Source organism: Corvus brachyrhynchos, unplaced genomic scaffold (assembly GCF_000691975.1).
Source record: "Corvus brachyrhynchos isolate BGI_N302 unplaced genomic scaffold, ASM69197v1 scaffold105, whole genome shotgun sequence".
Taxonomy (NCBI): domain Eukaryota; kingdom Metazoa; phylum Chordata; class Aves; order Passeriformes; family Corvidae; genus Corvus; species Corvus brachyrhynchos.
In genome coordinates this window covers 906,136-929,858 of record NW_008238452.1, presented here as the reverse complement: position 1 = coordinate 929,858, position 23,723 = coordinate 906,136, and the positions used below count along the sequence as shown (strand labels likewise).

Sequence of the window (23,723 nt, the reverse complement as noted above, 5' to 3'; positions counted from 1 at the left end):
GGGCGTGGGGCAGCGTGGGGGCGGAGCAAAAACTATAAAAAGGACAAAGCCGAGAGGCGGGCCCTCTTCTCTCTTCCCCCCTTGCTCTCTCTAGACTAGCTGTGGGAGACATCGGTGCTGAGCATTAAAAGCCTTACCCCTTTTAAGGGGCTTTTAGTAATTTTTTTAAAGTCAGCTCAGCACTGCAAGTCCTTTTTCTCTACCTGAGGTCCAGTGCTGTCTCAGCCAGAAGATCTCATATCCCTGCGCTCCTGGGGCATACCATCTACCGAGCCATAGGATCCCAAATTTTTATATTTTTCTGATTTCTGTAATTTTTCAATTTTTCTGTTTTCAATAAATTAATCTTTTCAAGAGTTGTCTCATTTCTCACACCTACCAGGTTTGTGTTCTTTTAAGAAATATTTTGCTTGATCTTGTTCAGTTCACATGGGATGTATTTTGCTCAGGTGCATGGATACATAGATGACTTGTTATTAATAGACAATTTTGCTTATTTGTGTGTAAAGTCTTCAATTCTTTTCCAGCTTGTCCAAACATGTTTTTCCTTATTTTCTTTACACTATTACTTTAGGAGTTATTGAGATATAATTGATTGCTAGGATTAAGCCATACCCAAGTGACTTTCAGATATTTGTTATTCATGGTATTTTTCCTATTTTAAATTAACCTTTGATGAACAAGAACATGTGTTAATTGTGAAAGAGAATATTGAAATGGCTGGCAAAGTTTTATAATACACAAGAAACTTGTCACTATGGTGAAGAAACTTGAGGACATTTCGTCTCTTTTACTGTCACCTAGTAAAAAATATTGCAGTTATGAAATGTGGTTTTGTTCCACAGCTACTGATGGTTTCCTCTGTCAGAAGCAATCTATAAAACAGTGTCTCTGTGGCTTAAACATGTAGATTAGTCTGAAGTTTAGTGTAACACAGTTACAAGTCTTCTGACTGCCCTCAGAAGAAAATGGCAAGCATCTTTTCCATCTTTCTTTTATCTTTTCATACTGGCTGTTCAGCACTCAGAATATGACATATCCCAAGCCATTTATTGGGAAAGCCCTGCAGGAAAGGCTCAAAAAGCATGTCTCCATTTTCACTCACAGGAATACTGATGATAATTACCCAAGTGTAATGGCATAATGAAGGAGGAAAGCTGTTAGTCAGTCTTCAAATCTGAAAATATAATTTTTGCATTTACTTTTAAGTTTTGAAAAATAGGCACAGATATGGTGATAGGTGCTTTGTGCACATTTGCTGTATCATCGTTGACAGCTTCATTTTTACAGGAACAATGCCCTCTGAGGACAAAAATACCTCTTTATCTTGATTGCCTGAGGACAGAATAATCTAGGATAAGCAAGATAATAGGAACTAAATAACTCCCGGTCCCATTGATGACCTCTAATGACCATAAAGCACAAATAATGCACACTCAAACTAATCATTATTTATAATGATTTCTGAAACTATGTTATGAAGTCTGAACTAAACTCAGATTAAAATCAATATTATGTAACATCAGTAGTGATGTGTCTTCTGGAGTCAGTATGGAATACAGAAAATGGTTATAAAATAATATATTCATTACAATCTGTGAATTCATGTTTACAATAATAATGATTTGCAATTTTGTTATGCAAAGAACACCAATGCTTATGGTCTGGTTATAAATCATCAAGAGATCTTCAAGATCATCTAGTCCAACTGTCAACCTGGCACCACCACAATCACCCTTAAACTGTATTCCCAAGGGCTACATCTGGATGCCTCTTGAGTGCTACCAGACATGGTGACTCTAGCACCTCCCTGGGCAAATTATTCCAATGTCTAACCACTCTTTCATTTTTTTTTTTCCTAATACCTAATCTGAACCTCCCCTGTGATATATTTTCTAGCTTTCTTAATAACTATGGGTGTATGGTTCCACTGTGTGTTATTATCACTCAAAATTTCACTGCTCCCAAATGTGGAAATTTATACCTGTAGCATCTTATTTCTAAAAGCATCTTATTGGAAAAAAAAAAAAAAAAAAAGTAGGTTAAATGGAATCATAGAATATGCTGAGTTGGAAGGATCATCGAGTCTAGCTCCTGGCTCTGTGCAGGACACCCCAAGAGTCAAACGATGCGTCTGAGAGCATTGTCCAAATTCTTCTTGGACACAAGACAGGCTTGGTGCTGTGACCACTTCCCCAGGGAGCCTATTCTAGTGCTCAACCACTCTCTGTGTGAAGAACCTTTTCCTGATATCCAGCCTAAACGTCCCCTGACTCAGCTTCAGGCCATTCCCTTAGATCCTGTCCCTGGTCATGAGAGTGAAGAGATGTGTGCCTGCCCCTCTGCTTCCCCTCGTGAGGATGTTGAAATCCACAATGAGGTCTCCCCGCAGTGTTTGCTTCTCTAGGCTGAACACAAATCTCAGCTGCTCCCCCTAAGGCTTTCCCTCCAGATCCTTCAGCATCCTTGTGTTCCTCCTTTGGATGCTCTCTAGTAACTTAATGTCTTTTTAATATTGTGCTGCCCAAAACTGCACTCAGTACTCAAGGTGAGGCTGCACCAGTGTGGCATAGAGCAGGACAATTGCCTTTTTTTCTTTTTTTTTTTTTTTTTAATTTTATGTCTCACTTTGTTTGCAAAGTGTTATTGCCACTGTTTTTATATATATATATATGTATATATATATGTGTGTCACCTATATGTACAAAGAGAATGTCAAGATTACAGTTTTAGCACTTGTATAAATGTACAAAATTAGCAGATTTTTAAAAAGGATTCCAATTTCTCAATCGATGAGGACTTCTAATTGCTTTTACTTCCGAAAAGAGAATGCATTTATTTTTTGCATGCTGTATTTATACACAAATGTGGCAAGAAAAATTCAAGCATATTTCTGGCACTGCAAGTATGGAAAATTAACATTGAATTTAACTATTTTGGAAAACTGTGTTTGTTGAGGCTTTGGCATATGTTGCATTTGCTAGTAAAAAAAACTTGTTGCAGGCAACCACTCCATTTAAAGTTTACTGTTAAGTATGACTTTAGACAATGAAAGCTGTATGAATGTTTTCACATGTAGAGAAGAGAAATCAAACAATACTGAAATGACCTTGTAAGTTTCCCCATTATTACTAGAAAGAGATTGCACATTCTCCTTAAAAAACCATTCCGAGTCTGAGAGAGGGCAGGGAATGGATGAAAAAAAAGGGTAAAAAAAGAACAGGAAAAAAAGAAAAAGGAGTCACACAGTAGTCAGATAAGATTCTTCATCTATGGATTTGCCCTGCGCTTTTCTTCAACTCAATTGAAGATGATCCAGTGAGTGAAGCTGCTAGGAATGAAGTGGGTGTTTCCAAGTGCCAGTCAATGGAAAAATGATAAATGATTGCAGAACCCAATGTGGGTTTTCAGAACTAGGAAATGAAATGTCCGTGTCCTTTGTATTCAATTCAGCTTAGTCTCCCATAGTATTTTAAATGCTTGCAAATTTTTAAGAAGTTCAACATGAACAAAATGTTGAAATCCACAGCAGGTCAGTGTTTTATTCTATGAAACCCTGTAACTCCAAGAAAATAGTGAAATAGCTTTTATACAGACTCCACTGCAAGTATCTTACTGTGCATCCGATACCATATCAGTATTGTCTGCTCCTCTGTCAAAAGAATTTTTTTAAACTTACATACTTCTAAACTTTCAGTTCTTATTTGAACCCATAAGAAAATAAATGTCATGTAAAAAACTTAAGTATAAGGAATATTATTATCATAATTGAGGAAAATAATTTGGAAATTTTTTTCAGACAGGTCAACATTACGGCACTTAGTTCATTATCTTAAGTGGCCACAATAAATAATCTATTTTAATATTTCAAAAGAGAAGGAATGATTTCTGACTTTCTGCAGAATTAATGAGTAGTAGATTCACGGCTGATTATGTTTCTTTTGCTCACTCTGCTCAGGTTTTCCTCTGCAGGACTCTTTCTGCACTGGCATGCATGGCCAATAATCTGGTTGATCCATTAGAAAGGTCCAGAACTGGGGAAGAATATAATTTCGTATGATAAGCTCAGTTAGTTTTGCCTAACCTTTGTATTATTCTCTTCCTTCAGGAATAGCCATGGTAGCACTGCTATCCCTTCTATTAGCAACCATATTTGAAAATCTGTAAAAACTCCCCATTTTGCAGCAGGTTCTATTGATACATAGATTTGAGAGATTCCTTATGCCTTCAAAACTTCTTATAGCCACCTGAAAAACGTGAGAAATGATGACAAAGTGTAGTAAGTTCTCCTAAGTCAAATCTCTTAACAGAGCTGTAATTATTTGCCATCTTTGTAGCTCCAGGGTGCAACTGCATGGCTAAAAAGTGGAGGTGAAGAGAGGGTTAGCTGGATAAAATGTTTATGACTTTAGAAATCTCTCTTCAAATAAACTGAGTTCTTATTAGGCTGATTGAGTTACACTCTTGTGTTTGGGATGCTCCAATGTGCTTAAACATCAATAAGATCATGTGAAAGACCACAGAGTATTCTGATGCTAAAATAGTGAAGTAAAATTAAAAACTAAGAAAGTAATTTCATCCTGGTTGATAAAAATTACTTGTAAGTGTGTAGCATCCTGTTAATGACATTGTCTTAAGAGTGACTTCAAAGACAATGTTTCTTTATTGGTTTCCCAGAAAATCTTCATCCAGGTAGGTTTAATTGATATAAAAGGGTGGTATATTAATTAAGGAAAATTTCTGGCCGAGAGGTCACAGATTTGCCTAGGAGTGCAAACACCAGAGCAGCAGGTGTATATGTGTATACAAAAGATCTAGCCCGCATCATATAGGGTCGGTGGGAAAAGGTAACTGGCCTTCTGTAAGAGGCCATCTCTTTAATGTTGCTTTTTGGATCAAATTCCATATAGATTTGAAATCCCTAATGTGAATTTTGCTAATTTATGGTGGGACACTGAACAAACACATATCTCAAGCTCATTCAGCCTTGTACAGGCTTTTGTAAATGAGTTTATCAAATATGACATGGTGTCTAAATACATTTTAAAATTTTTTATAATTATGTCAGTAGACACAATGCTCAAAAAAATGAAACTGGGAAGTCAAGTTCTCTGAAGTTAGGAAATTACAGGATTTCAGTGCAACCTGAATTTTACCACTTTAAACTGCGTGCAGAGACTGTTTAAGGTCTGAGCCTTTCAGCCTGCAGTTGTGATAGCACTGATTTCCAGAAGCCTATGTTCTTCTCTACATCTGAGGGTGGTTATGCAGGCTTTCAAGTGACTTCCAGCAATAATTTTAAATGTACTTTATATTTGTTTTCTTTCATTTTATTACAGACATTTTTAAAAAGAACACCTGCTCCACCTTGTCAGTAGGTACTAAGTTCTACTTCTCATATAAAGTTATGACTGAGGAGAAAAAATAGTACAAATTGTTCATTATAAATACAGCTGAAAACATAAACTGACAACATCAGTTCTCCTGTTTCCTGAATTATCAATCTTTGATTCCCAAACTTAATATAGATACTTTTTTAGAAATTTATTTGACACTTTTTTTGTGATAAAGATTTTAGATGAAAAAAAAAGTCATCAGTGCACGTATTTTAGCTCATATTGTGAAAAAAGACGTGGGCTCTGAATCTATCCTTGACGTGATATCTGTGTAAACATTTGGCTGGATCAATAAGGCTGCCTTTGATTTTTGGTCTAAAAAAAGAATACTGCTATCTGTTCTTCCTTTTTAAATATTCTAGGTTTTTAAAAATATCTCCAGATACTGAGGTGTGACATGCTATATTTGAAGAAATTAAGGAATCAAATAGAATCATCTATTTCAAAGATTCCCTGGGAGGCTTATTTTGGTTAATTCCCTCTTTCTCTTTCCACTGCTGTGTTCTGTGAAGTCATTGAGTAGATCTGTGGTTTTCTTTCAGAGACGAGAAAAATGGCCAAATGAGATTAAATTAATGGGTTTCCCTTTATTCAGCTGCAATCTTTTCAAGAGACTTGATTGATGTTTTGCTGTTTTCATATTTTGTTACGTTCCTTGCCATTTGAATGAATTGTCAACATTATAATGTCTTGAATACTCTGTAAATTATAGCATAAGTACTCCCACTTTGTTTACACACTGAATTTTGATTGATCTATCCATTTTATATTTCTTTAGTTTACAACTTTCTTAATTGCTAACTATAATGGGACCAATCAAACCCCAAATTATTTAAAGCAGAGCAGCAATTTAATCTGTTGTCTGTCATAGATGGCATGAGGTACTATACCACAGCCCTGTTTTAAATGGTTCTGAGAATATACATGACTGAATACCATGTGAAGATGTTTTATTTGCTAACTTTGTTTTGGTTTTTAATGAGCCTGGTTTAAATGCTGTCTCCTCCCTTAGGTGAGACTATCCTCTAACTGTGTACTGTTCTGTTTCTCTGTTCCTGGGATAAAGGTGATATAAATGAAAAGTGAGTGTGGAGGAGCCATCATGACCACAATCGATGGAGGAAGTGTTACTGCGGCAAAAAGGGAGGTAATGGGAGCTGATAGAATTAGTGGTGTACACTGAAGCTGGACAGTGTGAAGAGGAAAGAGAGGGCAAAGGAAAACCTACGGAAGAAGAAAAGGAAGAGAATGTGAGTGGAAGAAAGAGAAAATTTTCCAGTCCTTTCAACCTTGAGACTAATCCTTCTTACATGCTTTCTCTTCTTACCCGTCAGTTTTACTTCCTGTTCCCTTTCCCCTTTGCCCTTCAGAGGCAGGGGAAGAGAAAGAGGAAAAATAAAAAGAATAGACGGAAAAGCAAGAGTGTAATTTTCTTCATTGGCACCATGACTGTGTAGATTGCTTCTCCTTTCAGGCGTTCTAGTGTGCTTAGTGTTGTTCTGGAACTGTACTTTTTATCTTGTCAGTAATTGTGATGAGATAAAACTGAGAAAGGGTGTGACATATACGGCTGGTTTGAATTCTCTCTGTAGCTCACCATGTTTCTTATATGAGCAAATATATTTTGTGCACCTGGAGCATATCACAGGAAAAAATTGCCAGACAGAACTCAATGTGCACAGAAACTGGTTTCATCCTTAAACCAGACCAGTGTTAGAGATTGTTTATGAACACCAAGAACAAAATATTTCTAAATGTGTGACCTGGATTTTTATTACCAGAACAATAACTTTTTTGTTCATAAGCATTCTCATTCTCTTTTTGGTAAATCTTGTGCCGCTCCTTGAGTGGAGTTTTTTTATCAGTGGAGAGCAGGCTGAAAATGTTACTGAATCTGAATAATAGACTCAGATGAAGTGAACAGCCACAAAAGACATTAGGCAATGGGAGACCTGAGCCTGAAATACTAAATGAAGTGTGCCTCTTTAGTCTTCAAGAAAAGGTATGTTTCAACAGTAAATATAAAGTTCAAAACACAGGATATAAAATACACCATTTTATTTTGCAATGGTTTAACATTCTATAATTAAAAGGAAATTATAGGCACCTGTTTGTGCATTTTAAAAAAATGGATCAACAGCATGAACAAGTCAGACATAATAATTTTTCATTACATTCCTATTTCTATTATTTTCAGCCTGTGGATCTGTGTTGGCTCACAACGTTGGCTCTGCCCTTCTTTAGCAGTCAGGTGGTTGATATTTTTTTTTTCCTACATCTTTGATTACCCTGCCACAAAATGAAAGGAGCCTCATCAGATTTTATTTTAAGTCTGGGAACTTTTCCTACTTCTTGAACCTGAATGAATATTTAAGCAACTCATAATGCAACAATTGTTATTCTGAGGGAAAATAAAAAGCAATTCTCTGCTGAACATCTCTGTAGCCTGGAAAGGTAATGGCACTGCTGCAGACTAGAATAAAATCAAATCCTAATTGTTTTGGTGAATTTGACTTGCTAGCAAGTCAGGCTTTAATCTCTGCTTAAATTAGAAACCTTACTCTGTTCAAATTCCTGTGGGGTTGCTGTCTTTGGCTTCCATCTACTTCATTCAGCTCAGCTAGCGAATGCTTTTGAATAATGTCGTGATATTTCCATTAAAGAATTCAAAGTTGCTGAGAAGAAATGTGTCAAGATGCTGATAAAATTCAACAGAGATAAGTTGCAGTGATGAGCCTGAGGTTTGGCAAATTCCTCAAGCACTCTAAGGGGCGTTAGTGAATAAGCAAAGGTCCAGGATGCAGGGGCAAAGCTGTTTGTCCAGAGTATTTGCAGTCAGAGTAAACTGGAATTCCGATTACTCCAAATGCAGGTTCTGGTCCTGGTGGCTGATGAAGCAGAAGGGTATACCAGTGACTGCAGTAGCTTTTGGGAAGGATTTGAGCACATAAGCGAAAGAAAGAAGTTTTAACATCAGTTATTTCCTTGGGAAAGTGAGCTAGGTGTTGGGAAAACTATAGATTCAAGAAGTTACTATCTTGGTCTGTTCTTGGTTAAGCATGTCCTTCTTTTCCCTTTCTTGTACTCCTAAATATACCGTGTAAAAACCTTTTCTACAGCAAAGCTGATAAATAGTCTAGTCCCTCACTTTACTGAGAGTCAAATTTTCTCAATAGTGCATCACTGTTCTGGTTTTCTCTTTCTGCAAGGAATATGAGGGAGGTCATGATATTGCCAAAACAGAGTTCACAATTGCTATCAGTGTCAAAAAAATGTCAAAACCATACATTGTAACAAAAAAAGAAGAAATCTCTCAAATTCTTTTGGAGTTGTGTAGTTGAAATATGTAAGGGCAGACTATAAAAATAATGTACAACAGTCTGAGGTGCAGATTGTTAATTGGTTTGTTCTAAAGCAGGCAAAGACTTCAGCATGTTAATTTAAAAAAATAAATGAAAAAATCTTTAAAAAACCATTTCTAACCACTTTTTAAAAAAGCCCTCTGAATACATGTATAGGCACCCAGGAATTCACACAAATCCTGCTATTTATCAATTCTCTTGGGTGACCTTGAAATGACTCTATCACCCTGACTCAAATCAGCTGTATTCCTGGAGAGTGGCAGGAAAATGCATGTATAAAAAGAAAAAAAAATAAGCAAAATGTTCTTTTCTGGTGAGCTTGAGTTATAAGATTAGATTATGGCTGGCAGAATCAAGGGCACATAGGCATGGCACTTGATGATTATGATTTATGGGAGCATTAAAGAGGAAGAAATCAATATATAGTCTAAAAGTTCTGTTTTGCTACGATTAATCTAAACACCCTCCTTGGGTTTGTGATGACAGAGGAAGGCTATGTTGATAAAAACTTTTCCTTTTTTCCTCACCAATAGTTTCAATAACTTCTAATGTACAAATCCAGCTTTATAAAATGAACCTTTTGTAGCCTTTCATTTTAAAGAATAAAAGCTAGTAGGTACAATTTGCAATAAATCTGAGGTCAAATGTGACACCAGATAGACATCTGCTAAAAATAAACAAAGTCATAGTGCACTACATGAAGATACTATTAGCAGGATACAAAATCAAAAGAAGAGTCTCTCCACAGGAAAAAAAAAAAAAAATTCTCCCCTTCAGCTCTTTTTGCCAGTTATTTTCTTTCTTTTGAAGCCTGTGGCAAAGTGGTGTCTTCAGCTGAAGGTTTGTGCTGGTTTTAAATTTGTAACTTAGTGCATCTTAGCTCTAGTCAGATATTTGTAGCAAGCTAAAAACTGTATCATATTTTTCTGTCTAATGAACTCTATGTGTTTTATTGATACCATTTTCTTATGTGGTTGTCTGAAAGAGTATTTCTTTGAAACTTTGTTATTTTGAAGCATATATGCATAAATATTTTTTTCTCGTAATATTAAATATTTTATTTCTAGGTATTATAGAAAATAAAAAAAATATGCAGTTATAAGATACATACATCTGTATAGCCAAATATCTGTCTCTGTCTTGGCCATCCTATAAATGTCATACAATCTACTTAAGACTGGGATAGATAAACACACAATTAAGACTCATACTGCAAAAACACTGCAATGTATTTTGACTAGAAATGCATTGTATGCTTTTTCTTAAGTGTCCATGCAGTCTCTGCTGGTACTTTTTAAAAATACTGCTGGGATGTGGGGTTTTTTGAACATCCAGTTTTAAACCCAAAACCAACCGAACAAATCTTAAGCATCAGTACATAAACACAGACAGATGAATGGAGTTATTTCACTGAAGTGGTTTTGTTTCTAGAGGACTAACTTCTAGTTACAGAGTAGAGTTTATAAAGAACATCTATCAGAGTATCTGATATAAAGTAAAAACCAGGAAATGGGAACATCTCAAAGAGAAATAAATTATGGGAGAAGTTAGATACCCCTCACCCATCCCAATCCAAAAAGACCCCCTTACATTATAGGATGAACTATATGGATACATTATAGTATACATTGTATGGAATGACCTTTTTCATAGTGGTTAAAGAGGTTCAACATTTGTATATTGTCTCTTAAACATCACCAAAACTAATTCTAACTGTCCAGAATGACTGTAGCTATAATTAGAGATTGAAGAACTCTAATTACTGCACTGCAGAATGTTAAGAAAAGTAAGAAGTATAAAATACTCTTACAAATTATTTTTGTTTCTGAAAAAATATTTCTGTACAGTTATATTTTTTAATAATTATTTAAAATACAAACATACCTAGAAATGTCACTACAATTTGTATTGGAAGAATAGTAATATAAATTATGAATAAGGTTCTATAAGTTAAGATACTAGAACACTATCATTGGAAAGAATTGCTTTGTAAATATCAATCAGTGTAACTTCACAGTATTTTTATAAAATAGAGAAATTAATGGTATTTTTTTTTTTAATTTCAGCTACTTTGTTAGTATAAAGTATATTTGATGGAGCCCTTGACAATATTTGGAAGAGAAAGGAGAGGTCTGTGTTGCCACTCTGTTCTTAGAACAGCACAATGTTTAGCTAGTAAGAGTCTAATTTCGTTTATAAAATTCATTTAAATATTAACTCTTAAAATGAAATCCTGCTCATGAAATCTCATGTATATCTTTACAATTAAACCAAACTTCATGAGTAGTGCAGGTTAAGGTTGAAAAGTGTATGTTAACTTATGAGGTGAAGAGAAAGGACTGTTTATGGCACAGTGCCTCTCCAGACAAATACTTCAATTATTAAAAGATGCCTAGAAACAGTGCTGTAGAAGACTTTTGTATTTCACAATAAATGTACAGCTGACTTCACAGCATGCTAGAATCCATGAAGAACAGGCAAAGGGGAAAGACTGTAGTTTTATTTGTGTTCCTTCAAGAGAGAAATAGTTTGCTATTCAGTGAATATGAAATGGGCTTCCATATCTGTTCAGTTTTTTGAAATCAGCATAAGAATTTCTTTTAAATGAAAAATAGAGAATAATTTTGGGTTAAAACCCAGTACTCATAAATATAGAAAAAAATCCTGTAGTTATGCAAGAATCATTATCCAACAATTGTGTGGGAATGTTTGGAGCAGACTGATTGTACTTAATTGCACAAACTTTGAGAAAATGACACACTAAATTAGAAGGAAGGACATTAAATTATTTTGCAGTGGTAAGTGATGCCATGATGATTTTTGCCTTTTCTTTTATACCTTTTATAACTTCTGTATTCTTATTGTTTTTTGCCTACATTCTTGGACTTGTTTGTCAAGCTAGAAGACTAAACATCTTAGAAGCTTCGTAGCCAGGGATCAGTGTGCCCCAGACCCCAAGGTCCTCTCCAGAACACATTCTGTAAACCAAGATAGAACCATCCAGGGGAAGGTTCCTTGAGGAGGGGGCTCACTCGAGCCTCTCATTGGGGAATCTTTGATAGATATGCTAATTAGTAAAACCTATAATGTTATACCTGATCTGTTGTGAGTGTGCATTTCGGCCCATTCCACCTGGACGTAGTGTACCTAAAGATCCTTAAAATAACTACCGAGGTAAAATCCCCTTTCCCCTTCTAACCATGTTTGACTCTTGATTTTAAGACCAGGAAAAGGCATCATAAGCATGGACACTCATCAACTTTCCTGGTATTCATTTTTCTGTTAGAGTAATTGTCATTATGTTTAGATTTTGGCAAGTTTAAAATCTTCCTAAAATTACAGTTTCCTGAGCAATGACTCTTTTTATTTTAAAAGTGGCAGAGTCAAGATAGTTTTGTTTGCTCAATAACAGATGTCAGGTATTTGAAAGGTAATGAATAGTGAATGAATGAAAACTTCTCCCATATAATTTGTTCTTGTCTTTGATAGAAATTATATCTGACCAACTAATTCATCATTACTTCTTTCAAATAACTTAAGGTTTAATATTTATTCTGATTACAAGTTTTGATTTATGTAATTTTTAAATTTAAGGCTAAGTATTAATGAAACCATAAGACCTTTTAAGGAATATAACCTGTTCTCAGTCACTGTGAGTGTATTTGCATCTCTTCAAGTTTATCATTCTTAAAGGACATAATCTCTGTGAGGAAGGCAAAGAACTATTTTCAACTATAGCATAGAGAAATACCCATGCCGTGGGAAATGCTTCAACATTTCCTTCTGAGACAGAATTTTAAAAATCTCATCATTCTTGTATATTTTTGTCAGACAACAGAGAATAATTGAAATTGTGTGTTACACAAGTCTCGTACAAAGTATAATGCTGTTGACCTCAATCTCTGCATTAGAGGTAGGTTTTTTCTATCTTGAAACTTTTATTACTAAAACCAGCAAATAATATAATGCAGAGTTCAGAACTGCTTCAATGCCCTTGTGATATTTATCACCAGTACCTTTTAAGATAAACAATGGAAAAAAATGTGAATAAAATTTTGCTTTAGGACAAACTGCCAGCTCTGGTGAAATGAAGGCTTGAATAAACCTGCAGCTATTGAAGTCATGAGTATTCCAATGTTTATATTAGATTTGTGTTTTGTTTCCACTTTGTGGATGATACTGTTTTGTTTTTTTTTCTCTTTTCCATTCTCTCTACTGTAGATTGAGATAGCCTGAAAGAAAACACTCTAGTCTTGTAGCATTTAGTTTTTCAGTACCAGTTTGTTTAAACTCTGAGCTAAATATTTCATTTGCTGCAATAGTAAGAACAGGAAATGACATAATAAAAAAACTATCACATAAGATACATTTCTTGAATAGCAGAGATACTGACCTGTGTTTTGAATGCCTGTAATACTTGTGAGAGGTGCTGGTTAAATATGCTTGAGTATCACTACACCTTTTCAGCAAAGAATGGCAATGGTTCATCCAAGAAGAGAGCATCAGAAGCAGTGGGGGACATCCAGTTTCATTGCAAGCATCTTTAACTGTGTTTCAGGGTAAGAAAGTCTACGTGCAAGATTGATCTTTTGTCTGATCTGTTTGTGTCAGTTAGAAGAATGCTTCTGACTATCAAGGCATCAGCTCAGTTCAAACAGGGTAGATACTATGTGCACATTTCAAAGGCATTTGGTGTAGAGGGATAAAGAAACATAGTCTTATTCTGTCTTTTACTGAACACAGAATCTCCTGTAGTGTGTTCTTCTCCCCCATGAATTTGGACCCCTCTGGGTGAAAACACTTCCAGACATACAACCTAAACCTCCCCTGACTCTGACTTATGATCTGTGAAAACACATCAAGCTTCATGTTTTTTGTTGTCTTGTGTACTCACTGTATGACATGTACAGTGGAACTAACAGTAGGGCCAAGCTGCATCTGATTTTACAGAAGCTCTGTTTTTTAAAGCTGTTGCAGTCATACAAGCAAAAGACAATGAAAACACCAAAAGTTTTAAATAGTGGAGAAAATACAATATACTCTGCTATGTGTTACTAGAAGAGAGTTTGAAGAGATAGCTTATTCACATTGCAGTCTATCTGCATTGAGAAATTGAGTAAAGAAACTCACATCTCTTGTAGGCTGGAAATGGATACTGGAAGTCAATCATCTCCATGGACGTTTACTGAATATGAGCAAAACTCAAACAAGTAGTTTGTGGCTGGAAGACCACAAACTCTAAATCAAAGTTAGTTCATTTGTTAGTTCAGCAATCTGCTCAGCTCCAGATGTAAAGTCAGATTATATCGACCAATTAACTTCTGCATAGTGATTTTTTCAGTTTCAAATGCTGTATTGACAGTAAATTGTATTCTACTGATCACAAAAACACTATACCTTAAACACAAGTATAAAATGCAGTGTAAAGGGCTTCTTGTTTTGCTGATACACAGTGCCTGAAAGAAATATGACCTGGTAGATAATTCCAGTTTGGAGAGGCTGTGAGTTAAAGGAAGGGCAGTACAGTGCATTGGATTCACAGCAGAATGGCTCTTGTGAGACACCTGTAGCCTTGTTTGCATTAGAAGCTGAAGCCAATTTTAGTTGTATTATTTCTCTTTGTGAATGCACTGGGTTCAGAGACTTCCAAGGGTGATAAAATGGTCATATCCTAGAGCTGGTAAGGGAGGTATGTTTAGGCAAGACCTTGCGGTAGGTAGGAAAAGAAGCAAAAGCAAGTGGTGTCTCATTTGAAAAAAATCCAAGGAAAAATAAGACAGTATTTCTTTATCAAAAGTTGAAAGGGTCAGAAAAGGACAAGGTAAAACAGATATGTGCACTGCAAGGTAGTGAAGAGACATAGTTGCTGATGTCTCAAATAGTACAGATAAGTCAGTAAAAGAAGGTTTGATGCATTTCACTAAGATGACCCACGGGTCAGAAGAAGCAAAGGCCTGTGTTGGCTCTCTAGCTTAAGAAATATCATCTGTTCTTGGCTTCGTCAGCATCAATGAGCATCACAAGGATGAAATTATGAGCAACGCTATCATCATTAGATGGGTACTAGGAAGGTATGTAAGGGTGTATAAGCCCAGCATCTAGCTGTAGTTGGGAAGACTAATATACTTCAGGATTTAATAGAAACTGGGGTATTGATTGATCCCAGGTAGGTGGAACTGCTGGCTGATAACCGTTATGATGAAAAAAACCGTAATATCACCCAGTAATTTTTAATGACTTGGAACAAAGTCAGTGAAGCAAACCTTTTCTGAAGATGAGAAAATAAATCAATAGAGCAGCTTGATCAGGTTGGTTTGGGGTCCTTGAGTGCACAGTCAGTTGCATTCTAAATGCCATAAATATCTTAACACCTCTCCAGAGATGAAAATGATGTCTTTATTGGTAATCCATAGGGATTTAATTTAGTTCATTATTATCTTCACTGTAAGATATTTATTGCTTATATTTACATAAATATGTCTGGATTACACGTACGTATTATTTTTACAAGATAGTGTCTGGTGGCATAAATATCAAAGGACAGCTTGGTCTAGGATATTTGGATACTGATATTAATGTGTAGGGTCGCAGGTAGAGTTTTTACATGTCTGTCACCACCTTAAAAATCAGGTATTGTTGATGAACAGCTAGAAGTTGGCTTTTTTCTGTGGCATTTGACAGATCTTTTACAATTCCATTAAAACCTTCCAGGATCTTTGATCCTTTGACATTCTTTATCTAAACCAAAGAAAGGGTCAAATATGCTTTCTTGCACAGGCTGTAATCTTTTTAGCACTTGTAGTGGTTTGGTCCAAAATACTCATTACTGTATCTTTTTAAAAAGCCTTTCATATATGGGTCTGCATTTCTGGGGTATTTTTGTCATATAATTGGAGTATTTAATTGATTAGCACTAGGTTCATTTCATTTCATTTCATTTCATGTCATTTCATTTCATGTCATTCTTGTTACATATATGGATGTGCAATTGCAAATACTTCTAGTCCTCTGTTTACCTTAGATGATGTATTCATGCTCCTTATGCTTTTTTCTAGAACACCTGATCTACTTGCCTATAATCATAATCATTTTTGCCATTTTAAGAAGTTTCAGATATTGTGGTAAGACTCATGGTTTATAAAGAAAATATGTTAATATGGTAATCTGTAGAATTTTAGTAATATTTTCAGATTCATGCTGCTCAAATGAAACAGGGATGAATTCATGAGACCCAAAATATAGGCTTAGATGTCCTCCTTTCTGATTGTTTCTATTTACCATAAAAATCCAACAAAAAAGATGAGTTTTCTTTCTACTTTTTATGATACCTAAATTTTCTAAATTTGAAAAATTGCAGAGGATAAATTATTATTACGTGTGTACTTTGCTAAAAAATCTGGAAAAAATACACTTTCTCTTGGCTCTTTATTAAATAATGTATCTTGATTATACCTCAGTAATGTTACCAGCGTTATCTAGAAGAGTTTGAGAATTTTAATTGAACTTTATTAGTTTCCTAAAATAATCTTTCATGCAAAACTAATGCTGCTGATTGACTATTACTGCAAGTTTCATTGAAAACTGAACTGCAGGCTTTTTCCTCTTAACATGGCAAACATTAGACCATTCATGTTTATGGATTACTGAATTTTAAAGACAAATTAATTTTTGTCTTTTAAATTCCAAAACACAAAGTAAAGCTTGAAGCAAAACTAACACCTTATCTTTGAAATTTTCACAGTGCACATGCATTGAAAATCGTTATCTTATCTTCAGGCTTCAAAATTCAAGAGTTTCCCTAGGGTAAACTTGAAACTGAATGGACCTATAGCATAAATTCAAAACATGTTTATACATGTTAATTTGACAGCAATTTATCTGTATGACTTGTTTTGTTTTAGTATGATGACTTCCATCTCTCATAATTAAATTGTCATGCACATTCATAAAGCTTAATGAATCAGCATGATTTGTGTTTTTTTCCTTAATTTTTACAGCTTGGTAAATTTGCTTAATGTGCATTTTACACTTTATAAATAATTTTACCATTGATAAATAATGCTTCCAAAATATTCTTCTAATGCTATGGGCTTGATGGCTTTCTTTTTTTAATTGGATGTGCAGAAGATCCCTACCTCTACTGAAGGAGGCTCCTTTCTAAAAAATATTTTGGCAAAATTTTTCTATTTATATTGGTCAAACTCCTCTGAATTGTTCTTAACTTAAAAGAGGAGCAAATTCAGTTGTCTTTATAGTTTTCTGAAATGCTCTGTGGTGTTAGAACCCATTGATCTTGATCAGACTCAGTCTACCAGAGCAATAGCAAGTTGTTGAATTGTCTTAGTGTGGCTTTCCTGTCTCAAATTTGTTGGCAAAAGAACAGGATAAAATAGAAAGCTTCTGTGTTGGTCAATATAAATGTTTTTACTCTTTCTCTCTTGCAACTTGTACAGTGAAAAAATAAAGATTACATCCTCTTACTTACTGTTTTATTCCAGATGGCCCCATTTTTGCATCTGCATTAGTATTAAAAATTTAAATGTTTTCTTTGAGTATCAGTTCAACAGTGTCCTGGCAGCCAGAAATGTCTCTTCTGGGCTGATTTTCCTACTGCAGTTTGTCTCCTTGTCTCTCCACTATTATTTTTTAAATTTATTTTTTATGTGCTCTCTCACAGTGTTTAACTCTGAAGTTGGGAAACAATTTCTGAACAGATATTGGAACAAGACATTTACATACAGCTGAAACCCATATTTTGAGTAAAGCTGCATTTTAGATAAGTTTAGCCCATTTTATTCCTAGCCAAAAGGAAATATAAAAGACACATAAATATTTAAGTGAATTCGGTCTTAGTGTATAGAAAACAGATGTGAATTACTAAGACAAATTGCCTTTGTATTAAACTTCTCTTGCACAAAAGTATTCTGAGTAGCTCATTAAAAATACCTTGTGGGTAAAATTTCTGGTAAAACAATACGCTTCAGGGGGAAGTCAAATTAATAAGCACTTGAAAAGTTTCTATTTTCCCTTGTCAAGTAAAACCTTCATTCTCAAAAGTGACTTTGTATCTCTCTGTCTATTTGAATACATTTTTATATTTACTTAGTATGCTAGGAGAAAAATACTGTTGATTGAGCTTCTGTGTTTTCTTTAGAACCACCTGAGGATATTGTCTGGCTCTTTCCAAAGCCTATAAACTCACAGGATATTTCTATCTCTAACCAAAAGAAGCATGTAAAAAAAAAAAAAAAATTAAATAATGACCCTAATAAAAGAAAAATATCTGGATTTTTCTTTCTTAATAAGATTTGGTGCCAACAGGCTGTTTTAATGACCATCCTGGTTCATGTCTGTTACAAAATAAATATTGTAATGTTATTGTTACTCAGAAATTAAAAGAGTGACAGATAAAATCCTCTTCCTCTACACAATTTTCTAAATATCACACAGGTTTGCCCTACAGCCTTTTATGAGATAGGACTTGTTCTATTTGTGCTCCCTAATGAAAATAAGATTAAACGCAATTTGAATAACTTTATGGAATTGGGGTTTTTTTAATGCCTTGCCTTGAAAAAATTCTTAAATCATGCTTTAAATTATTTGCAAAGAGGCCATGAGACTCAGTTTTGGAAGACAGGCTCATTAACTAACAAACTTTTCTTCCACTGTCCACTAATTTTCCCTGAACGGTTCTTTTCACAGGTGAGAGAGGACTAGAAAAGATCTTCTGCGTGTCTCAGCATAAGAAAAGATTTTACAAATCTTTTATATGTTTTTTTAATAAAACATTTTTTTCAGTAACTCACAGATAATTTTTACGTGGAGTGGGTGTTATATTTGTAGAAAAATACCTTTAACCAGCAGTCCGTCAAGTTCTGATCTTTTTTCTCTAGGACTGTTTTATCTCTGTGTCACAACACTTATTTTTAAAATCTTATTGACATCTTAAACTGTATGAAATGCGTCTGGAGGAGCTTGCAGCTTCTATGACAAAAAACAGCTCCCCTTCATTATTCTAGTTCAGATAAAGTGCAGACAGATGAGAACAGCTCTAGTAATCTTGCCGAGTGGAGCAGTAAACTGCATAATCTGTTGAGTCACCCGTGATGTGAATGTAAAAGGCTGAGGCATATAAAGCATGGGAAAGGGAGACTTACACTAAAATGGTGTACATGGTGTCGTAGGTGAGAAATTCCCCCTTGCATTGACATTAAGATGCAGTGAATATTAAAATGCAAGCACAAATTTAACAGACATTTGATTTAAATTTCTGATGTCCTAATTTTCTAACTCTCTTGAGAAAAGAAGAAACAAAGCCTGCACTTATTTGATTGCATATCGTATTGAAAAAAATTATATTTAGAGGAGCAGTGTTTGAAATCTTGATGTCTTTGAAATCTTGATATTGGTCAAAAAGCCTTAGAAGCACCAGGTCTGACAGTTTAATTTTTTTTCAAGGTGTGTCATGTATCTCTCTAAACTTCTTGTAATATAATCAGGAAGTACTGACCCATAAGCTAAAAAATAGCATAAATCATACACTTAAGCTTAGTGAATCTTGTTCTGGAAAGAAACTCTAGTGATAATAAATGAATGGCCTTATTTTGTCCTCCTTGTTTACCCTGTCACTAGGTGTGGCAAGACACTACAGATCTTCACACCTCTAAAAGGACTAGATAAAACCTTATGGAGATAGATGTCCTGCTCCTTCGTGTTTTAGCTTATTCACCAAACCAGTTTTTATCACTTTTTTTTTTTTTTGATTTAAATAGTTGCAGAGAAAAAAAATGGCAGACAAGTATGGAACAGCATTTGTGAAGATACAGAAGTTTTCTGGCAATATATCTTCATTGGTTTGTTTCTTGTTCCATTCAATGAAATTTTGTCTTCTTAATGAATGCCATTAGAATCAAATAGCTCCATATACAGAAGAGTGGGAAACCTACTTTCTGGCATTCATTTTGTTTTCTTTTTGTCTCTAGTTGTAATACAATTTGGATTTTAGGACAGCTTCTGCAAGGCTAATAGTTTTCTATAAACCTCTGAAAGTCACAGTCTAATGAAAAATCTGGAAAAAAAATCCAGATATAATAAGCCAGTTATTAACTTCACTAGCAACATATCATGGCAATATTATTTCTGTGTAAGCGAGCACTGCAAAATATTACTGATCTTCCATGTGAAGTATACCTCATTTCAAATATCTTTCCCTCAGTCTCCACGTGTACTGAAATATTTCAGGTACACCATTGCTTCTATCGTATATCTGCACAAAACATGTTTACCCCAGAAAATTTTGCCATTTCTGGGTAAGATAACTAATTATTCAAAAATTAAGGTACTTTCATATAGGTTTGAAATGGTAAACCCCAGGCATTTATTCATTTTAAAACAAAAAATCAATAAAACTTTCAAACATATAGAGAAAAGTCATTAATTATAGTGCTTCTGGGTTTAAAAACACTGTAATTTTCTAATTACAGTGCTTCCAAAGTCATATATTCTGATTTTCTCTGAGATACATGCATATAACTTTAGTAAGGTTAAGAGAGGTAACATGTAACTTCAGGAGAGGTAAAATCTATTCTAAAAGACTTTCATGTACACACAACAGCTCATAATGTATAATAAAATAAAAAATATGGTCATTTTTATGATAGATACTGGAATGAATTATTACGTAATCTCTGTCTAGACTTTCAAAAAAAGCTCTGGTTAATATACCTGAGGAAGGGAAAATAAAGACACAAGAGAACAAAAATGCGATCATCTGTCTTAAATATGGTCATTTTTATGATAGATACTGGAATGAATTATTACGTAATCTCTGTCTAGACTTTCAAAAAAAGCTCTGGTTAATATACCTGAGGAAGGGAAAATAAAGACACAAGAGAACAAAAATGTGATCATCAAACATAATTTAGAACAGTTTCAAACTTTCCCTGCTGCTATATTGTAATTGCCAAAATAAGGCCAGCTGAAGCCATTCTCTTTTTTTATCTCACATTCTTACAGATGCCATGTTCAAAATAAGTTGCTCAGGGCAATGTGGGGAGGTGACAGAGTTCAAAAATGTTTGAGGATTTTTCAGAGTTAATGTTTTGAAAGCCACTATATTTTTTTTCTTCTGTTTTGGCAAGAAGTATTATGCATTGAGATTGAAAAAAAAAAGGTACAAGTATTTCATGTAACAATTTTGAGAGCTTTAAGAGATATCTGATGGATGATTTCAATATTAACAAAAAAAATAAGCTTCTTCCAACTTGTGATACTGCAGAGTCAAACTAATTTGGAAAGATGGCATCCAGGTAAAACCCAGATATTATTTTTTTATACTATATCTTAATTTTTTTAGGTAGTTTGTCAACAGCGATGTTAACTAATCCTATGGCATCAGATGAAAATTATCCAAATTTATTCCCAGATTTCCATGTATTTTAGTAATTCCATATAGGCTCTACTTACAGAGTCTCTGCCTTAGATCTTTGGTAGGAAACACGATTCCTCCTGCAGAAGTGGAGACGTGGGATCTGATATATCCAGGCTATACTTATATCCATCATCTGAGAAATCATGAGCAAAACTAGGTAGGTGGGGAGACAGTAGCTCAAAACCCTTTTTAGATGATATGCTAAATGTTTCTGTGGAGTCATGGAGATGGGTTACAGACGTATGTATTTGATCAAGCTCCTAGGGACAGCAGTTTTTCATTCAGGAAACCCAGCAAAATTCAGGCATAAATTAGAGCTACATGCACAAAATCAATGCTGTAGGCATCCTACTTCAGAGCACAGGGTTTAAAAGCATGAACGATGCATCATGATCTTCTCCATGTTGCAGGGCTGGATTCTCTGATGACTCCCACTGTTTTGAATCTTTTTCAGGAATCTGTCAAGACAAGTCTAAAAGTCCTGACTTTGGTAATTAATTAAAGGTGGTAATTGAATCAGGTATTTTGTTTTTATGTACACCTCTCATTTCATGAGACTCCCAGCCTTTTGTAGACGCCTAAAGGGGTAGTTGCATTTTTCAAGTGCAGCTGACAACTCTCTGATACTCATGCTGCTAATTACCTGATGGAGAATGGATGTTTCTAACTTTTGATGTTAAATGAATGCAACTGCTTTGCTGGTAATTCAAATGTTCATGATCTGTTTCTTACATTTAGAAAACAGTTATCCAGTCATGCTGGATTTGATTAACTGCTCTGTTTCAGGGGAGGAACTGCAGTGTATGAAGTTCTATAAACTGAAAAAGTGAGAAAGAACCACCAAGGAAACAAGATATATTGAGTGAAAATGATTTATCGTTCTTTAACAGACAGAAAACCTCTATGCTACATGGGATGGTCCAACTGGTAACAAAGTTGTTTATCACACATCCTTCTTTGATTCTCTTACAGGTTGATTTTTGTTAGTGTGTTGTCTTAGTCCACTAGTTCAAGTGAAAAGATGTGAGATAATATCTGATTACTTTTTAGGCTGAAAATAATTTCTGTTAACATTGGAAAAAAAGACATAAGAACTATCACATCAACTTTAAAAGAACTTACAATATTACAAAGGATATTGGAATGCTATGAACCAGCTTTTAATGTGTGCTTCTTCACTAAGGCAGAAAATTGCACTGGGGAAAAAATACCCAACCTGTTTCTGCTCCATTGCAACAGTTTCACAGATGATGCCTTGCTTTGAATTTTCTTTGGAGAAAGTTTAACATTAGTAACACTTTGACTGTTCTGATGAGCTCTGATATAAATTTTAATTAAAAATCAGTTTGGTTGCATATGTATCTGTGCTTAAGAGAAGTCTGATATTTTTATAAATTATTATTCTGAGACATTTCTGCTTCTTACCAACATCACTGATTTCATTGCAGGAGCACAAGTGTAATACAGTACAAGAATAGGGGAAAATTGCCTTTTTTTTTTTTTCCTTCCTCTTTACAATCACCATCATAACAGTTTCCTGGTTTGCCAATCCTATTCATGTTACAGTCTCTGTCACAGAAATAAGAATGGAACTTTAATGCCAATGCAGGCTGTAAGATGATAAGTGGCTGCACGACAGAGTTACTGGAATATGATGGTCTGCAATCCACTTATGGGTTTTCCTACCTAGAAGAGAAGAGATGAATGGCAATCAAAAGAGAAACACTGAATAAGGCAGAATGATATATTTGACTTTGGTAGTGAAGGGGAGCTAAGAAAGTAATTTTTTGGTGTGGGAAGATTTCCTTGAACTCCCTTTCTGCCTGTCCCCTGTCAATTTTATTGTCAAAGCTGATGCATTTGACAACAAGCCTCCTAAAGAATGGTAGCAATAACCATGTAACTGCAGTTCCAGAAACAACAGCTAAACCCAAAAATAAATTAATGTCCTGTACAGTTTTCTTTTCAGTTATAGTAATCAAGGGAATTGGCCCATGAAATTACTTAAATTAGTGCATTTGTGTCATTCCCAATCTCTTCTCAATAACATTTGAATCACTTTATTATATGTTATAACTCTTGCTGTATGTTGGCAGATATCTTCAAGTAGCTATCACTGCTGATTGAATACTTATGCTCAGTTATGACTCATTTAAATGCAATCACAATTATTGGGGTTATTTGGCTTATGAGGTTTACCCCAGATTATACAGAATTATAATTCAGATATGAATTTGACCATTTTGTGGCATTCTGTTGTTACTTGGTAGATAACATTCACTGATTTTTAATATAGCATCATTTTGTTCCATGTGCCATAGGCAAATGCTTCATCTAATTTAATGTGTTGAAACAGTTGAAATAGTTCTGTAGGTGTTCCTTGCCTTGTATTTGTTTATTCTACATTTTATTTAATTCTTCCGCTTTATAACCTGACATCGTCTCAGAGTGTTTCATCTAATATTGCCTTTTCTTAGACATTCTGAATGATTTTCTACTGTCAGCAGTTGTTCTTCCTCAGATTTCCTGTCTTCC

General features: G+C 34.7%; 1 long non-coding RNA gene across 1 annotated transcript in view; it reads right to left on the bottom strand.

Moving 5' to 3' along the window:
- The window catches only part of LOC108447335, a 93,491-nt gene extending 70,762 nt beyond the window's left edge, over positions 1–22,729 (bottom strand). Inside the window, exon 1 of the long non-coding RNA XR_001862862.1 lies at positions 21,224–22,729. This is a non-coding gene — a long non-coding RNA (uncharacterized LOC108447335). The remainder of the gene's footprint in view (positions 1–21,223) is intronic.
- Between the last annotated feature and the right edge of the window lie 994 nt (positions 22,730–23,723).